The sequence below is a fragment of the Muntiacus reevesi genome, chromosome 2, assembly GCF_963930625.1.
Source record: "Muntiacus reevesi chromosome 2, mMunRee1.1, whole genome shotgun sequence".
Classification (NCBI taxonomy): Eukaryota; Metazoa; Chordata; class Mammalia; order Artiodactyla; family Cervidae; genus Muntiacus; species Muntiacus reevesi.
The window spans coordinates 11,019,847-11,036,487 of record NC_089250.1 but is presented as its reverse complement, the minus strand read 5'-3'; the positions used below and the strand labels follow the sequence as shown (position 1 = coordinate 11,036,487).

General features: G+C 40.3%; 1 protein-coding gene and 1 long non-coding RNA gene across 3 annotated transcripts in view; both read right to left on the bottom strand.

Annotated features, from left to right (window-relative positions):
- Positions 1-16,641, bottom strand: part of LOC136157103 (ankyrin repeat domain-containing protein 26-like) — a 117,883-nt gene that overhangs the window by 28,085 nt on the left and 73,157 nt on the right. The gene's annotated exons all lie outside the window — the stretch shown is intronic.
- LOC136159118 (uncharacterized) lies at positions 11,938-16,633 on the bottom strand. Of its 2 annotated transcripts, XR_010661414.1 has the most exons (4): positions 16,496-16,633; positions 13,768-13,813; positions 13,360-13,450; positions 11,938-12,668 (listed from the first exon to the last, which is right to left on the bottom strand). It is a non-coding gene; the product is annotated as an uncharacterized lncRNA (long non-coding RNA). The 2 variants fall into 2 exon arrangements; XR_010661415.1 differs by lacking the exons at positions 13,360-13,450; positions 16,496-16,633 and adding an exon at positions 15,284-15,478.

The following is a 16,641-nucleotide window of genomic DNA, read 5'->3' as shown; positions in this document are numbered from 1 at the left end:
AACGGATTTTTCTTGCAGAAGAGCTGAAGAGATTTTGAGCTGTTAATGAATATAAATATATATTTGTATAAGAATGGATATATATAATATAATATGATTTGATAAATATGTTCAATGGTCTACAAAATGCTAACATACAAGACATTTCATGGTTGCTATAGAAAAGTAAAATATATGCTTTCAATAGAAAGATATAAGAAATGGCAAATAAAATGATGAATATAAATTTTTTTTTTAATTGTTGAAACATTTATTATAGAATAAAGGAATATTTGCATAGGTTTTGGTAGGCTAGTTTTTAATTGTCGTTCTAGCTACAGCAAATGTCCTTTCTCCAAATTAGGCCAAATTAGAAACAAAAGAAAAATTCTGGGAAAACAACATTTAACAGAATTAACTTTGGTCAGCAGATACATTCAGACTGCAAATATACTGGAAAATGCAGTTGAAATGCTTGGGTGGATCACAATGAAAACCACAAAGTATGATGTGTTTACTTGAAATAAACGTTGCATTTGTTTATTGTGCTATCATATTTTGTTTTGGCCTTTTAACTTTTAGGGATCTTTAGTGCTGGAATTTTAGAAGGGCTTGTGACAAATGAAGGAAAATTTTATGGCAAATAGATGTAACTCATTGTCCTGAACTTTCTTCCTCTTCCTTCTTACATGTCCCGATCAATACAAATTCTTCTTTTCTGGGGCAACACCTCTCTAAGGTAAGACTACACAACATGTTATAACCCAGCTATCAGCTTACTTCACGATAATGAGAACACCTAATTCTATAAACAGACAGTGACTCTGCCTATATTTCTAAGCAGTTCAAACAGTTTTTACACTCATTCTCTATTAAACAGATGGCAGACATTCCTTATAGTCCACAAGCACAAGACAAGATTGGACAAACACATTACACACTGTAACCGCAAATAAAAAAGTAAATAAGAGGAAATACCCAGGAGCACTTTTGGCTTCCTTGTCCAGAGCAAACTTTACTGGATTCTGGCGTAGTGTAGTCTCTAAGCCTGTAACTATTGCTGGTGTGACTTTATTTCTGTTTCCAACTTGTAGGATTCTTAAAGCAGGGTGAAAACGGCATAAAAAAAAGACACCATTTCCCGAATGGATTATTTGTTCCTAAGAATATCAGAAATGTGGAATGTTCACCTTCTTTTCAGGTCTGTCTTGAAAGTATAATCATCTTCTTTAACACACTGAACAGTGAGACTCAACAGTTGCTAAGCTGCATTTCTTTTTCAAGGACAAGGTCAAATATATTTGGATGTGAGCAACATTTCATTTGTCAAGTTGTTCTGCATCACCTTTTCAATTTCACTTAGGAAAAAATATTTGAAAGGTTACTCCTAATCCTTTGCCCCAAATAACACAAACCACAGCCAAATACCAGTCCCAAACAGATTTCTGAATAATTTTTTTCTTTTGGACTGAAATATTTCCTAAGAATGTTTTCATCATTACTGCTTTCCTCTCTTTTTATGACTATTGTTAATATAGCCTTATTTGTTTTAAACTTTTTAAACTTACCACAAACAGAGGTTTTGACAAAAGCAAAAAACAAAAAACAAACAAAAAAAGGAAGTCTTGAAACATTAAAGGACACCTCCTTTCCTTTGCCCATTTGATATCAAGACGGGTTAACTAATCAATGGAAATCTAAGAAACTAATCTTACAGGGAAAGGGTATGCTTCTATTTCTCCAGATGGATCCAACGAGTTCACATGACTTCCTCTTCAGAAGATTCAACCTAAGGGGGCCCCCAGCATTCAGACTAGAGATGAAACAGCAAAAAACCCAGGAAGAAAGAATTCCAATACAAGCTGCGGCGACATTAAAAATTTCCAAAAAACACCGCACTTGACGTCATCGACCTTATGTTCTCCCTTCTTGGGGACAGATAAAAACCCTTACTAATCAAACTGAAAATCTGATTTCTCAACAAGGAATGCCTCGGAATCCTGAAAATAATTTTCTTCGCTATGCTTGCTTTGCTTGCTTTTGCTTCCCCCGCTCAGGCTGACTTGATTGATCACACTTACTGGGCTTATATACCTAACCCCCCTTTTTTTATTGTAGGTTGTAAAATGGACAGATATAGGACCAATCATATCCACTAATGAGTCAACACATATGCCCCCTCCTTGAAACTTGGAGGGGCCCTCTCATCCTGAAAAAAAAGAAAAACTAGTTAATATCTTTCTAGGTTATGAAATCCTTCCTTTGTGTATGGGTACAACAGAATTATGCATAAACGTTAGCCGACAAACTTAGGCCTTCCCCTGCCTCCAAAAGAGGATTTTCTGATGTTTCTTGGATTACTTACTGCTCTTTCTTTGTCCATGAATCATGTTTATACTACTAAAACTTTAAGAAAAGAATTAAAGAAAAAACAAAGAACACTATGCAAAGGGTTTACTAATAAAAACTTTAAATATATTCCTGTTCATTAAGACAAATGTCAGGCAATATCAAGAAAATTAATGTTTAGAGCTAATCATACAATTGTCGATTGGGGACCCCATAGTATGTGGTTATCGAACTGCTCAGATGATATTAACAATACTATGTGTGATCATATTACTCAAGTAACATGGAAGGTTACTAATACTACAATGGAACATTACCATGATAGAGGACTTCTTGGCCAGCTTGACGATGGAATGGCCCCCACCTCGTCCTCGAGTCATCCTTGATAAACAGATTGGGCCTAAACAATGGGACACCTGAAAACTTGCTGCAAACACCGAAGAACTTGGGACTTGGGCCAGACATTCCCCAGGGACCAACCATAGCCATCAAATGGGTTGGAGATCAATGAACAGATGTAAAAAAATACATGATGCTAAAACGTGATTGAAATTCTACTCAATTTCATGTTACTCCTGTTCATTTCTATAATAGTGGCTACAACTGGAAACAAATCAAGTTTCATATACAAAACATATATGATAATGCCTTTCTGAATGTACAGTTATTACAAAAAAAATATGTGAAACCTTTTCTAACAATCTGACCTCTTCCACTAGTATGAGAACTTTAGCTAAACAATTAGCTGATCAATTATCTGGGCTAGACCCACATGAATGGTTTCAAAGCCTTACTCATAGCATTGGGTCTAGAACTATAATTTTGGTGATTGTCTTAACAATTATATTTGTTGTCTACTGTTGCCTTCATGCAAAGATTGTCAAAACTGAACAAACTCTGATGGTCAGAACTCTTCTTCCAAATATTATAAATAAATAAGGGGGAATTGTCAGGAATGTTTGACGGGAGGATTCCTACGTGCTGTCTCTCATGAGCCCTTTGTCCCTCTTCAAGCGGAACAGCACGCTGCTCCCAGGGACTGAGGTCACTGTGTGAGGCAGGCTTGGGTCTCCTTTAGTAAACATTCTCTTTAGGACAAAACTGCTTAGTCTCCTTCCCCTTCCTTGAGACATGGATTGCCTCCTGACCTTGTGACCAACATTACCCCTTGTTCCCTTGGTAACGGTTGCTGTACGTTTGGTTTTCTGAGCTCTATCATTCCCGAAAGAAGCTTCTTGTACCACAGCCTATATATACTCATAGGAAAATCATTAAAGCACCTTTGCTCCATCAGAACTTAGCTCCCCGGGTCTTTTTTGTCTCTCTCTCTCTTTTTCTTTTACTTTCTTATCATTGACTCCATACCACCAGGTTCCGGTCTACTAAAGGATCCCAACAGTACAGGAGACTGTGATCAAGACCATTTCCAAGAAAAAGAAATTAAGGAAAAAAAAAAGGTTCTCTGAGGAGGCCTAACAAATAGCTGTGCAAAGAAGAGAAGCAAAAGGCAAAGAAGAAAAGAAAAAATATACCTATCTGAATGCAGAGTTCCAAAGAATAGCAAGGAGAGAGAAGAAAGCCTTCCTCAGTGGTCAATGCAAAGAAATAGAGGAAAACAACAGAATGGGAATGATGAGATCTCTTCAACCAAATTAGAGATACCAAGGGAAGATTTCATGCAAAGATGGGCTCAATAAAGGACACAAATGGTATGGACCTAACAGAAGCAGAAGATATTAAGAAGAGGTGGCAAGAATGCACAGAAGAACTGAACAAAAAAAAAAAGGTCTTTACGACCCAGATAATCATGACGGTGTGATCACTCACCTAGAGCCAGACATCCTGGAATGTGAAGTCAAGTGGGCCTTAAGGAAGCACCACTGTGAATAAAGCTAGTGGATGTGATGGAATTGCAGTTGAGCTATTTCAAATCGTGAAAGATGATCCTGTGAAAGTGCTGCACTCAATGTGCCAGCAAATTTGGAAAACTCAGGAGTGGCCACAGGACTGGAAAAGGTCAGTTTTCATTCCAATCCCTAAGAAAGGCAATGCCAAAGAATGTACAAACGACCGCACAATTGCACTCATCTCACACGCTAGTAAAGTAATGCTCAAAATTCTCCAAGCCAGCCTTCAGCAATACGTGAACTATGAACTTCCAGATGTTCAAGCTGGTTTTAGAAAAGGCAGAGGACCCAGAGATCAAATTGTCAACATCCGTTGGATCATCGAAAAAGCAAGAGAGTTCCAGAAAAATACTATTTTTGCTTTATTGACTCTGCCAGAGGCTTTGACTGTGTGGATCACAATAAACTGTGGAAAATTCTGAAAGAGATGGGAATAGCAGACCACATGATCTGTCTCTTGAGAAATCTGTTTGCAGGTCAGGGAGCAACAGTCAAAACTGGACATGGAACAACGGACTGGTTCCAAATAGGAAAAGGAGTAGCTCAGGCCTGTATATTGTCACCCTGCTTATTGAACTTATATGCAGAGTACATCATGAGAAGCTCTGGACTGGATAAGGCACAAGCTGGAATGAAGATTGCCGGGAGGAATATCAATAACCTCAGATATGCATATGACACCACCTTTATTGCAGAAGGTAAAGAAGAACTAAAGAGCCTCTTGATGAAAGTGAAAAAGGAGAGTGAAAAAGTTGGCTTGAAACTCAACATTCAGAAAACTAAGATCATGGCATCTGGTCCCAACACTTCATGGCAAATAGATGGGGAAACAGTGGAAACAGTGGCTGACTTTATTTTGGAGGGCTCCAAAATCACTGCAGATGTTGACTGCAGCCTTGAAATTAAAAGACGCTTACTCCTTGGAAGAAAAATTATGACCAAGCTAGACAGCATATTAAAAAGCAGAGACATTACTTTGTCAACAAAGGTCCATCTTGACAAGGCTATGGTTTTTCCAGTAGCCAAAAAACTGATGCTTTTGAACTGTGGTGTTGGAGAAGACTCTTGAGAGTCCCTTGGACTACAAGGAGATCCAACCAGTCCATCCTAAAGGAAATCAGTCCTGAGTGTTTGGAAGGACTGATGCTGAAGCTGAAACTCCAATACTTTGCCCACCTGATGCAAAGAGCCGACTCATTGGTCCTGGGAAAGACTGAGGGCAGGAGGGGAAGGGGACGACAGAGAATGAGATGGTTGGATGGCATCACTGACTCGATGGACATGGGTTTGAGCAAGCTCTGGGAGCCGGTGCTGGACAGGGAAGTCAGGTGTGCTGCAGTCCATGGGGTCATCAACCGTCTGACACGACTGAGCCACTGAACTGAACTGAACTGTGATTTTCCAGTAGTCACATATGGATGTGATTGTTGAACTGTAAAAAAGGCTGAACACCAAAGAATTGGTGCTTTTGAACTGCACTGTTGGAGAGACTCTTGAGAATCCCTTAGAGCACAAGGAGATCAAACCAGTCAATCCTAATGGAAATCAATTTTAAGTATTCATTGCAAGGAGTGATGCTGAAGCTGAAGCTCCATTACTTAGGGCACTTGATGCAAAGGGCCGAATCATTAGAAAAGACCCCAATGCTGGGAAAGATTGAAGGCAGGAGGAGAAGTGGATGACAGAAGACGAGACGGTTGGGTGACATCACCGATTCAAAGGACATGAGTTTGAGCAAACTCCAGGAGATGGTGAAGGACAGGGAAGCCTGGCATGCTGCAGTCCATGGGATCACAAAGGACTGGAAGCGACTGAACTACAATGGCAATACATAAAACTGATAACCAACAAGGACATACAGTATATCATAGAGAATTCTACTCAATATTCTAGAATAACCTAATGGGAAAAAATCTGAAAAGAATGGAAAAAAAAAAAAATATATATATATATATATAACTGATTCGCTTTGCTGTACAGCTGAAACTAACACAAGAGTGTATGTCAAACTTACTTTAATAAAATTTAAGAAAAATTGTTTCCTGCTGGAATAAGGTTTTATATTTCTTTAGAACAAATATCCACAACTCCTAATAAACATCTCAGAAGTTAAGGGGTCTTTCCTATGACTTCCTCCCATTTAATTTGCAGTTTCATAATGTACCTTTTTATTCATTACAATGAGTCATGAGCATTGAGGGGCCCAGTGACAACCAGTAACAACTAACAAGAGAGAAGAAGCCATCTTCTCTGGCTGGATGTTGCATCTCTAACATCCAGCACAGAGACTGCACTCTGAAATTGGCTGGTTTTGGTTGTGTGGCTTTTGAAGGACATAATGTACATTGAATATCTGAGATGGGGGAATATGACACACAGATTATTTCAACGAGAGAATTTTTTTTTCAATATTCAAATTATTTTTTTTTTTAAGTTTTAAAACTGAACTATAGTTGGTTTAAAATATTGTGTTAGTGTCAGTTGTATAGCATAGTGATTCAGTATTTTTGCAGGTTTTACCCGAATACAGTTTATTACAAGATATGACTATAATTCCCTGTACTATACAGTATAGCCTCACTGATTATCTATTTTATAACTAGTAGCTTGAATCTATTAATCCCATACTCCTAATTTGTCCCTCCCCCTTTAGAAGAGAGATTTTTTGTAGACTTCTCAGCCTAGGTGAGTTCCGAATGAAAAGCTCCTAACTAGGAATCTTCCCTCTGCCTCTTGAATCTAGTGAAAATAAAGGAGAACAGACTAAAAAGAAGAACTAATGGGAATGGAGTTGGACCCTGTGGGGACCTCCGCATGGCCCCTCCCACTTGTTTGTAGAAAAACTTTAGCCTCCAAGGCTCCGCCAGAGTCCCAAAGAGCAAACGTAATCAGAGAAGTGAGAAGGTGGTGAAACAAATGAAAACAGTTGAACAAGACAAAATAACAACAGTTAAACCTTTGAACAAAGTCAAGGACCTTTAACTCTTCCTCAAGGGCTGCAGAGAACTTTCTGAGCCATATCCGTGAGCTCTTCTGCAGATACTGACACCCGCACCAGGTAGAAGAAGTTAATTGCATGCTGGCTACACCTATGTTTACCCCAGACCAGTTGAAACCTGGTCATGGTTGATAATACTGACTCCTAAAACCACCCAGTTAGCTCACCACCAACCAACCCAGAAGGAGGTACACCAGCTATCAGGCACCTCACACCCGTACCCCTAACGTTCCCTTTCAAAACCCTTCCCTGAATTTGGGGGAGAATAGATACTTGTACATATATGGTGGAGTCACTCGCTGTGCTCCTGAAACTATCACCCTTTTTCTTCATTGGCTTGACTTCAAGATAAAATAAGTTTTTTGAAAAAATGTTTTTTTGTCCTTAGGAAACCTAAGTCACATATTTTTCTTCATTCTACTTTTCCAAAAAGTGCCTTTATTTTTTCGAAAATATTCTATCGGGAAAGGTTTAAGATTTTGTTAATTCTCTCATAAACCAGCCTACCCTCCTTGTAATAAACCATTAACTGTTTAATATAAAACCTGGGGACATATATTTCGATGCTGCTATCTGTATATCCCCTCCTGTGTGTGTGATTATGTGTGTCTATATCTAGCTGTTTCTCGCTACTGGAAATACGCTGCACAACCTTGTGAAGCTTGCCTTGCTTTAACAATGAATCATTGACATTAGAAGCAACAGCAACAGCAACAATAAAACCCTCCCCTGGAAGTCATCAGATAGTTTGTGTCTTTGGAGAAGGAGCCCTCTGTTCTCCTTGCCTGGCCCCACATTGGGCACCTTGGAATAAACACCACACTTTCCTTCATCACAACCTGGTGTCAGCAGATTGGTTTGACTGTGCATTGGGCAAGTGGACTCAAGTTTGGTTGGGTAACAAAATCTAACCAACTCCTTCAGGAAGACAGGAGGCAGTGTATAGGTTGTGTTATAGCTTCTCCATAAAACCTAGCCAAGAACTGGAGAAGTACTAGACGATTTCAATAGTCTCCTTAAGATTGATAGTTAAAATAACTGTCTAGTGTGAGGGTTAATTTATGTGTCGATTTGGTTAGCTTATGATACCAGCTGTTTGGTCAAATATCAGTTTGGATGTTTTTGTGAAGATATATTGCCAATATGATTAGTATTTAAATCCATAACTGAAAAAATAAAGTGCAATTCAAGAAAGACAGATTCAGCTTAAACTGAAAGTCTTCTGAGAAAGAGAGGTGAGGGCTTACGAAGACAAAAAGCCACAGGTTGTCAAAAATTACCTGATGAGAACTGGGACTGACTCTCATACGAGTCAGGAAATATTTGGCCTTACAGAATCACAAGGTATACAGGGCAGGGGTGGTACGATTAAATGTATGGTTAAATGTTGCCTAAGACTCCTGCCTGGAAAATCACATGGACGGCGGAAACTGGTAGGCTGCAGTCCATGGGGTCGCTAAGAGTCGGACACGACTGAGCGACTTCACTTTCACTTTTCACTTTCATGCACTGGAGAAGGATACGGCAGCCCACTCCAGTGTTCTTGCCTGGAGAGTCCCAGGGACGGCGGAGCCTGGTGGGCTGCCGTCTATGGGGTCACACAGAGTTGGACTCGACTGAAGTGACTTAGCAGCAAGACAAGCTGAAAGGATTTGGTGCCCATCAACTTCAAGTTTCCCTGGACTGGTTCCAGAGGCTGAATTGCGGCCACTCTTCTAGGAACTCTTCTAGGAACAAGGGGGGAAACTGTGGGGAAATAAACTTCCCTGGGATTTAGCAGAGGCTCTTTGTCTCTCACATCTCCAGCCATTCATCTAATTAATTGCTCCAACCTGAAAGGATTCATAGTCTCATCTCCCCAAGGAGACTAAATATTATAGCTCAGGATAAGTCCCCCGAAGGCGCTCCGTCTCATTAAGAATTTATATTTCAAGGAGAGATGAGGCCAAGATATGGCTCCTTAAGAGATTTTGTTACCAGCAAAGCCTATGAACAGTTACCAGGTTTTGTTTTTTTTAAAAAAAAAAAAAAAGGAAAGAAAAATGCAACTTACGAATAAAAATACTAACCTCCTTTCCCTTGTGCTTAGTCTGGTTTCTCTTGCTCACAGGGCGATACCTGCAGAGGCCTTGCTCCTGGCCCTTCAAACCGCAGTTGCTGGTGTGAACCGCCTTGGCCGACGCTCCTGCTTAGGGTAGGGGGGCCATGTTCGTAGATGCTGCCAGGACACCTTAATGTAAGATGGCAACGAGCCCTGTGAGCCCCATTACCTGGAGCAGCTGCTCCCAGAACCCTCCAACTCCACCCCCGCCCCGCTGACGAGGGCCCTGTGGAGCAGCCCCACCCGCGGCCTATTGGAGAGCGTGGGCTGTGCAGGGGGCCTCCCACCTTTCAGTTCCTTAGCTTCTCAACACAACTCATTCCACTGGCAGAGCGACACTGGGCTGAAGGACCCGTTTGGGGTGGGTACCAGCGTTACTTACATATCAAAAGCCAGAGTAAGGAGGAGATCCTTCCCAGGAGAGGAAAAGGCCCTTCACAAGCAGCAGGGACAAGGTTTCCTGCCGTCCTACACCTGCTGGTGTGGAACAACTGACCTGCTCTCAACACACGGCCCCGGGTGCAGTCCTGGGCGAGGGGGCAACACCTGTATGTTTACTGTGAGATATTTAATAAGGACTGTGTCGCTGATCACAATAACCTGTCCGTGACTTCAGGATAAAAGGAACGAATACTGAAAGCCCAGCCAAAAGCAAGAGTGTCTCAAAGAGGTGAGTGACAGTGAACGCCAAGAGGAAGGAGAAATTCAGACAAACAAGGACTGGAAAGCTGTGGCTTTGATTCAGTGACGCGGAAGTCATCAGTGACTTGGGAGCAGTTTTGAGGAAAGAGAGGGAAGACAGTCTAGAGTTGCTAGAGATACAGGCAAACCTTTCGAGAAGTTTGTTGTGGGACCTAAGACTGTCTGGTACCAGTGAGAGGGGAAGAGCAAGGCGAGAAATTTATAGAAAGGAGATTGGAAATCATCATCAGAAGATACAAATTAATGAAATAAAGTAGCAGATCACTGGGCAGTGCAGCATGTGAATCGTGTGGAGAGAGTGAGGGGGAAGGATCAGCAGTCTCACATGAAACTCGAGTTCTGCCAAGTCAGACACTGAGAAGACAGAAGGAAAAGGGGATCAGGATTAAGTGAGCATTAGTGACTTTCAGCTCTTGGAATTGTGGAGGAAAACACTTCCTCCACCCTCTTAGGTTCGGTGTTTGGGAATCTGCAAATTAAATTGTTAAAAGCAGATAACCATGAGAAAAAATACTTAATAGTTTCCTGGCAGTCATGTACACATGTGACATTTGGACCATAAAGCTGAGCACCGAAGAATTCATGCTTTCAAACTGTGGTGCTGGAGAAGACTCTTGAGAGTCCCTTGGACAGCAAGGAGAACAAAACAGTCAATCTTAAAAGAAACCAACCCTGAATATTTTCATTGGAAGGATTGATGCTGAAGCTCCAATACCTGATGTATTGAGCCACCTGATGTAAAGAGTCGACTTATTGGAAAAGACTCCAATGCTGGGAAAGATTGAGGGCCGTAGGAAAAGTGGGCGACAAAGAATGAGACGGTCGGATGGTATCTTCGACTCAATGGACATGAATATGAGCAAACTCTGGGAGATGGTGACAGACAGGGAATCCTGGAGTGTTGCAGTCCCTGGGGTCACAAAGAGTTGGACATAACTGATCAACTGGACAATAACAACAACATGCAAAGCTTCACACAGAAATGTGACTTGAAGGGGAGGTGACAACTGGGAGTTGATATACTACTTAATAAATGACAGGGAGTAGGAGATAAAGGCATCTTCTGAGAAACTGGTGACTTGGGGGAGGAGGGGCACTGACAGGAGAACAAATAACATTTCGGAAAGAAAAATGGTACTTTAGGAGGATATATGGGAGATAGGGGGGTATTGTGAAAATGTCTGTTTGTCTGGTGCTTGGAACTTTTCTCTAATTTTAAGACTTTTTCCAAAACTCAAACAACAATACATAGGTTGATAGGTAAAGCAAAGGTGAAAAGTCTTAGGCAGATCTTATTTATCTATGAGGAAATTTTCCCTAATTTTAAGTCTCATTCCAAAAGTAAATCAAAAGTCAATTAAAACTGACTCAAATGTATTTCTTTTTAGAGCTGAATAACACACAACTTCTTCATCCATTCATCTGTTGATGGACATTTAGGGTGCTTGAAATACACAGAACGAAAAGAATGAAAGAAATCCACAGACATTTTCCGATTTTTTAAAGCTATGGACATAATTGCAGTGAGCACTGGGGTACATGTGTTTTTTTGGAATTTGCTGTTTGATGCAGAGAACCCAAAGCTGGTGGTTCGTGACAAACTAGAGGGCTGGAATCGGGAGGGAGGTGGGAGGGTGGCTCAGGAAGGAGGGTTCATATGTATATCTATGGCTGATTCAGGTTGGTGTATGGCAGAAACCATCACAATATTGTAAAGTAATTATCCTCTGATTAAAAATAAGAATTAGGAAAAGTTAATTCATTTAAAAGGCAAAGACTCAGGCAAATCTTATTTCCCTATGAGGAAAGATCTATGAATCAGTGTTTAAAGTTACATATAGCAAGTTTTATGCCACTATTAACCATTACAATACCTCAAAACATCGACAGTACCCATAACAACAGTAGCTACATCTTTAGGTCTCTCTATGTATCTATATATATAGATATATATAGTGATAAAAACTGGAAAATACAAAAAAGCTATCAATCAACACCACTAAATAGTAATGACAAGTTTGGTTGTTTGAGTGCTGTTTAAACAGCTGGTATTAGGGCTCAGTTTGAGTTTGTATAGGGCGTCTCGGGGGGCTCTTATGGTAAACAACCCAACTGCAATGCAGGTGACTCTGGTTGATCCCAGGGTCTGGAAGATCCCCTGGAGAAGGGAATGGCAACCCAATCCATTATTCTTGGCTGGAGAATTCCAGGGACATAGGAGCCTGGTGGGCAACAGTCCGTGGGCTCGCAAAGAGTCGGACACGACTGACTAACACTTTCACTTTGAACATGGAAAACTCAACAGTCCTGATGTTTCTGCTTAAAAGTAAGTTAGATGCAGAGAAACATGGCTTAAAATGCCATTTAAATTTTCATGATACACACACAATACAAAAATATTTTCCTTTAATAAAGATTTTCTCATCATTTTTAATGGGAAACAACTAAAATCTCATGGAAACAGTGCAGTAGGGAAATTTTTACTATTGAGTTTTCAAATCATATATTTTTTTCCTTCAAAATCTGTATACATTATTTTGATGTCTCACAGGTAGGTCCTGATATAGATTTGATCTGCCTGTAGATAATACAGAGGACACTCGAGAGAATTCAGAAACAAATTCAGCAGCACCTGGAAAGAGACAGAATTATATTCTTTATCTAAAATACTTGAGTTCACAAAGTATTAGCTAAAACAAACAAACAAAAAAACCCTGAGACCTTTCCTAGTGTTCTGAAGCATGAAACATATCTGTATATGACATGACACAAAACACAAGGTAATTGCATTCTCTGCCCAGGGTCGCTCGTGTGGCTGAGGACCAGAGCCTCTGGCTTCCTCGTGCTTCATTCATTTACTCAGGAACTACGCGCAGAGGGGCTGGGACAGCACTGGAAGTACAAGATCGAGGTGCCCCAGCGCACCCGGAAAACGACACGCTCTACAGTGGGAAACAGGTGAACAGGCAGCTTCCACACAGACTCATAAACTCTAAGACAGATACAAAAGACGGCACAGGGACACTCAGAAGGGACAGCCAGCTTCGTGTCAGTACTGCCAGCCTTCTGGTGGAGGCGCTATGGAAGCAGATGCCTGAAGGACAGGAAAAAGTACAGGAGACGGAGGGGAGAAGCTCGTGCGCAGCTGTGGGATCCTACAGTCTGGCTGGTTAGATGCAGAGCTGAGGGCAGAGGAGGGCGGTACGGAGGTAAGGCCGCCTACTTTGGCAGGACCCAAACTGGTGTGGGTGTTTGGAGCTTTTCCTGAGGCTGAGAGATAAACTGGTGACAAAGCCAGTGACAGAGAAATTTTAGTCACCCACCAAGTGACAGCTGCACACCCGTGACTGTTGAGTCTGGGTTTCCAGCCTTAACCGCCACCAGCGCCTGAGAAGCGGGTGAACGCCACATTTCCTGAGAATAGTGTCAGGTGCAGGCAGACAGTTCCACAGGGATGGAGGCAGTAGAAGAAGGAAATAGCCAGAAATAAAACAAATACACAGACCTTTAGAGATTATTTTTCAAGCTACAGAACATGATGAATCAATGAGGAAGAAGGATATTTTTCACTATGACCGCTCATGCATTCACATTTCTCATTAGCTATGTGTAAGAAAAAATATTCAACATGGTGTCTGCTATCCAAACAATGGAAAGAGATCCCATTTACTGCCTTCGGTGTATTTCAGAAATCAATGTCCAAATTTAATTCGTACGTTTTGGCAACATACCTTTCCTTAGTTCTCTAGTTATAATCCAGTCCAGCTCCTGCCATATCTGAAATAAGTCAAATATTATTTATGTTTAAGATAAACAAGAGATACTATCATAAGAATGACATCGAACTTACTAAATGTGACTTTTAAATAATACTTTTAGACACTAGACCTAACCTCAAGATTACTTCAGTAGAAAAAAAAATTACATAAATAAAAGAAACTGAATTCCTACTTATTCTCCTTATAGATAACAGAGCTTATTTATGGAATGCTATTTAGATTAACTGATAAAAAGTGCAATAAATATCAGTTTGTCGAGTACACATAATGTGAAAGAATGAGGGAATGACCCATAATCCTAGGAACGACCCACAAGATTCCTATCTTCTCCCCTAACAGCTCCTGCCCTAAATATGTACTGAGACCTTTATTTTGATTTCTAGGTGAGGATCGTATTCAAATGGAGGAAGTAGTTTAAAGTCAAATATTAAGAACGAGAGCACATCTGTGGTTTTCTTTAAAGTTTTCCATTTAATGAAAAGACAGAAAGGTGAGAAAATTTACACACAAGAAACAGTGTCCCAGCAAGTTTCAATTCTGAAGATGTTTAGCCAGAGGGATTCTCTCCTAAGTGTGAGTTTCCAAACTATGTCCCATAGACGGGGAAGGTCCCACAGGGGTCACTGCAGGGATGGGGAACAGAGAAGTCACAGCTGCGGGGCCTCTGGCCGCTCTTCAGCTACAAGGCTCTATGCTTGTCTCCGTTTTGTGTAACACGGTTCCCTGCAGGAGTTTTCTTTTTTAAAAGAAAGGTTCTTTTCTTTGGGAAAAAAAACAAACTTTTTTAAAGGTATGTGAGTCATTGATTTAGTCAAAGTTCCTAATTCTACAAAAGAAGTAACAAAGGCCATGTCCTTCTTACTGAGTCCAGAGTCCTAGGCCAGCTATGTTCTTAGATTAAGAAAAAACACATAGATTTTTAAATATAATATAGACAAAATGAACATGTAAAACCTTGTTATACAGTTGAATAATGCTTGTGGTGTGACATGACTTTTGAAGTAAATTATGTGTTTTAAATGCATGAACAAGAATAAATCAATATCAAATCCTATTTGTGGCAGTCAATACAGGTATTTTAGAAAGCATACCTATTTTTTAAACAGAGGTCAGGGAACTTGAAGGAGAGAATCTTTAGCTGAATCAAGTGGGCCAAAAGTGAAGAGATTCAACCTTAAAAGGATGTTCACTTTCTCTAGATAGAACCTGGCTTGCTAAAATGACTCAGCAATGAATTATCCACCTTTTGGGTTACTGAGGACAAAACTTAAAACACACAACAGATCTCTCTTTACTGTTTAGCATACTTCTATCCAGGCTCGCATCATTAGTTGGTATATACAAAAAGCATGAGTGTAATCTCAACTATAATCTAAATCTGGTCAGAAGTTGCAGTTGACCTTCATTTCCTCAGTCTGAAGTTTCAAGGGGAGCATCCGCTACCCTCCTCATGAGAAGCAAGATTTACCTAACGGGTGAGTTTGGGACAAGGAACGAAGAAGTGCTTGCTTGGTTCCCAATCTCTTCTTTGAAAAGATGTATGCGCGCACAGCACCGTGAACTTGGGTCTGCGGTAGGCAGCCCACCCCTGGGACGGGGGTCAAGCCTTTGCTTTCTCCCCTTAGGCCTGTGTCTGCGTGGGCAGGTCTCTGACTTGGGATGAAGTGTCTGGAGGCCCGCTGTGACTGCGCAGCTAGAGCACGTCCTCCAGGTTCATGGCTCTCAATACTACGACCCAACGTAGCTCCAGTGCTGTCGAAGAAACCTTAGATTGCTCTTCTATGAGAGCAAGAAGTCAGATGAGAAAACAGGTTGAGACTGCATGTAACAAGGGCTGCTTTTCTCTGCCTCACCATCATGGAAACACCATCAAAAACCATAAACCCGTGTGCATTGACGGAAATGGACATTTTAATCACAATGATTACACAATGAAAACTAGCTGCAATTTAAAGACTCCCCTTCATTGCTATCTCAGTCATCATTCATCCAGGTGAAGTCAAGACAGAGACAAAAGTGAGTTTCATTTACAAGTTTTCAATATTTGATTTAACTACAAACTTAGAAACATTCTACAACTGCTCAGCAAGATATGTTTTAGACATTTAAATCAAAATTCTGTCAGTAAAATAGCAATTAAAGATGTACTCTTGTATAATAACAAAAAATGTTAACCTAAAACCCAAAATTAATCTTTTGATTATTACAAGTTTGTTTAATTCATAAAAATGACTTATCTAGGATTCCTTCAAATAAAAAACATCCATATGTTATTAGCGTTTAGATGCCAGTCAGTCACTTATGGTTAGGGTTAGAAAAACTGCGGTGGGAGCAGCAGAGCCTGGAAATGATTATGAACCACTGCCAAAGTGAAATCAATTGCAAAGTTAATCAAACATCTGAAAGTACACTTTCGGTTACTAGACAATAAAATTTCATTTCTAAAGTAGAATTTCAATGCAGGTTTTAAACAAATTTAAGAATTTAAGAAGTATCTCTTACAAACGAGAGATTTAGAACAAAAAAAATCATTAAATGTCTCCTTGATTATCACAGTTGATTATGGTTTTACTTAGTATGCATAAATAAAAAAAACAACTCGGAAGTTCACCAAATTAAAAATAAGGATCATTTATATCAGAAATCTGAACCCCAGTGAAAAAAATAGAACAGAACTAACCTTTCTTGGTCAAGAAAGTCTCCACGCTGCCATTTGAACGGCGTGGAGTTGAGGTAGAAAACCCTACGTTTGCTCCTGAAATAAGATTTGTATTGAACCCTGAAGTAAGATAGAAATTTCCAACAGAAGAGGGCTCCAGGACTGAC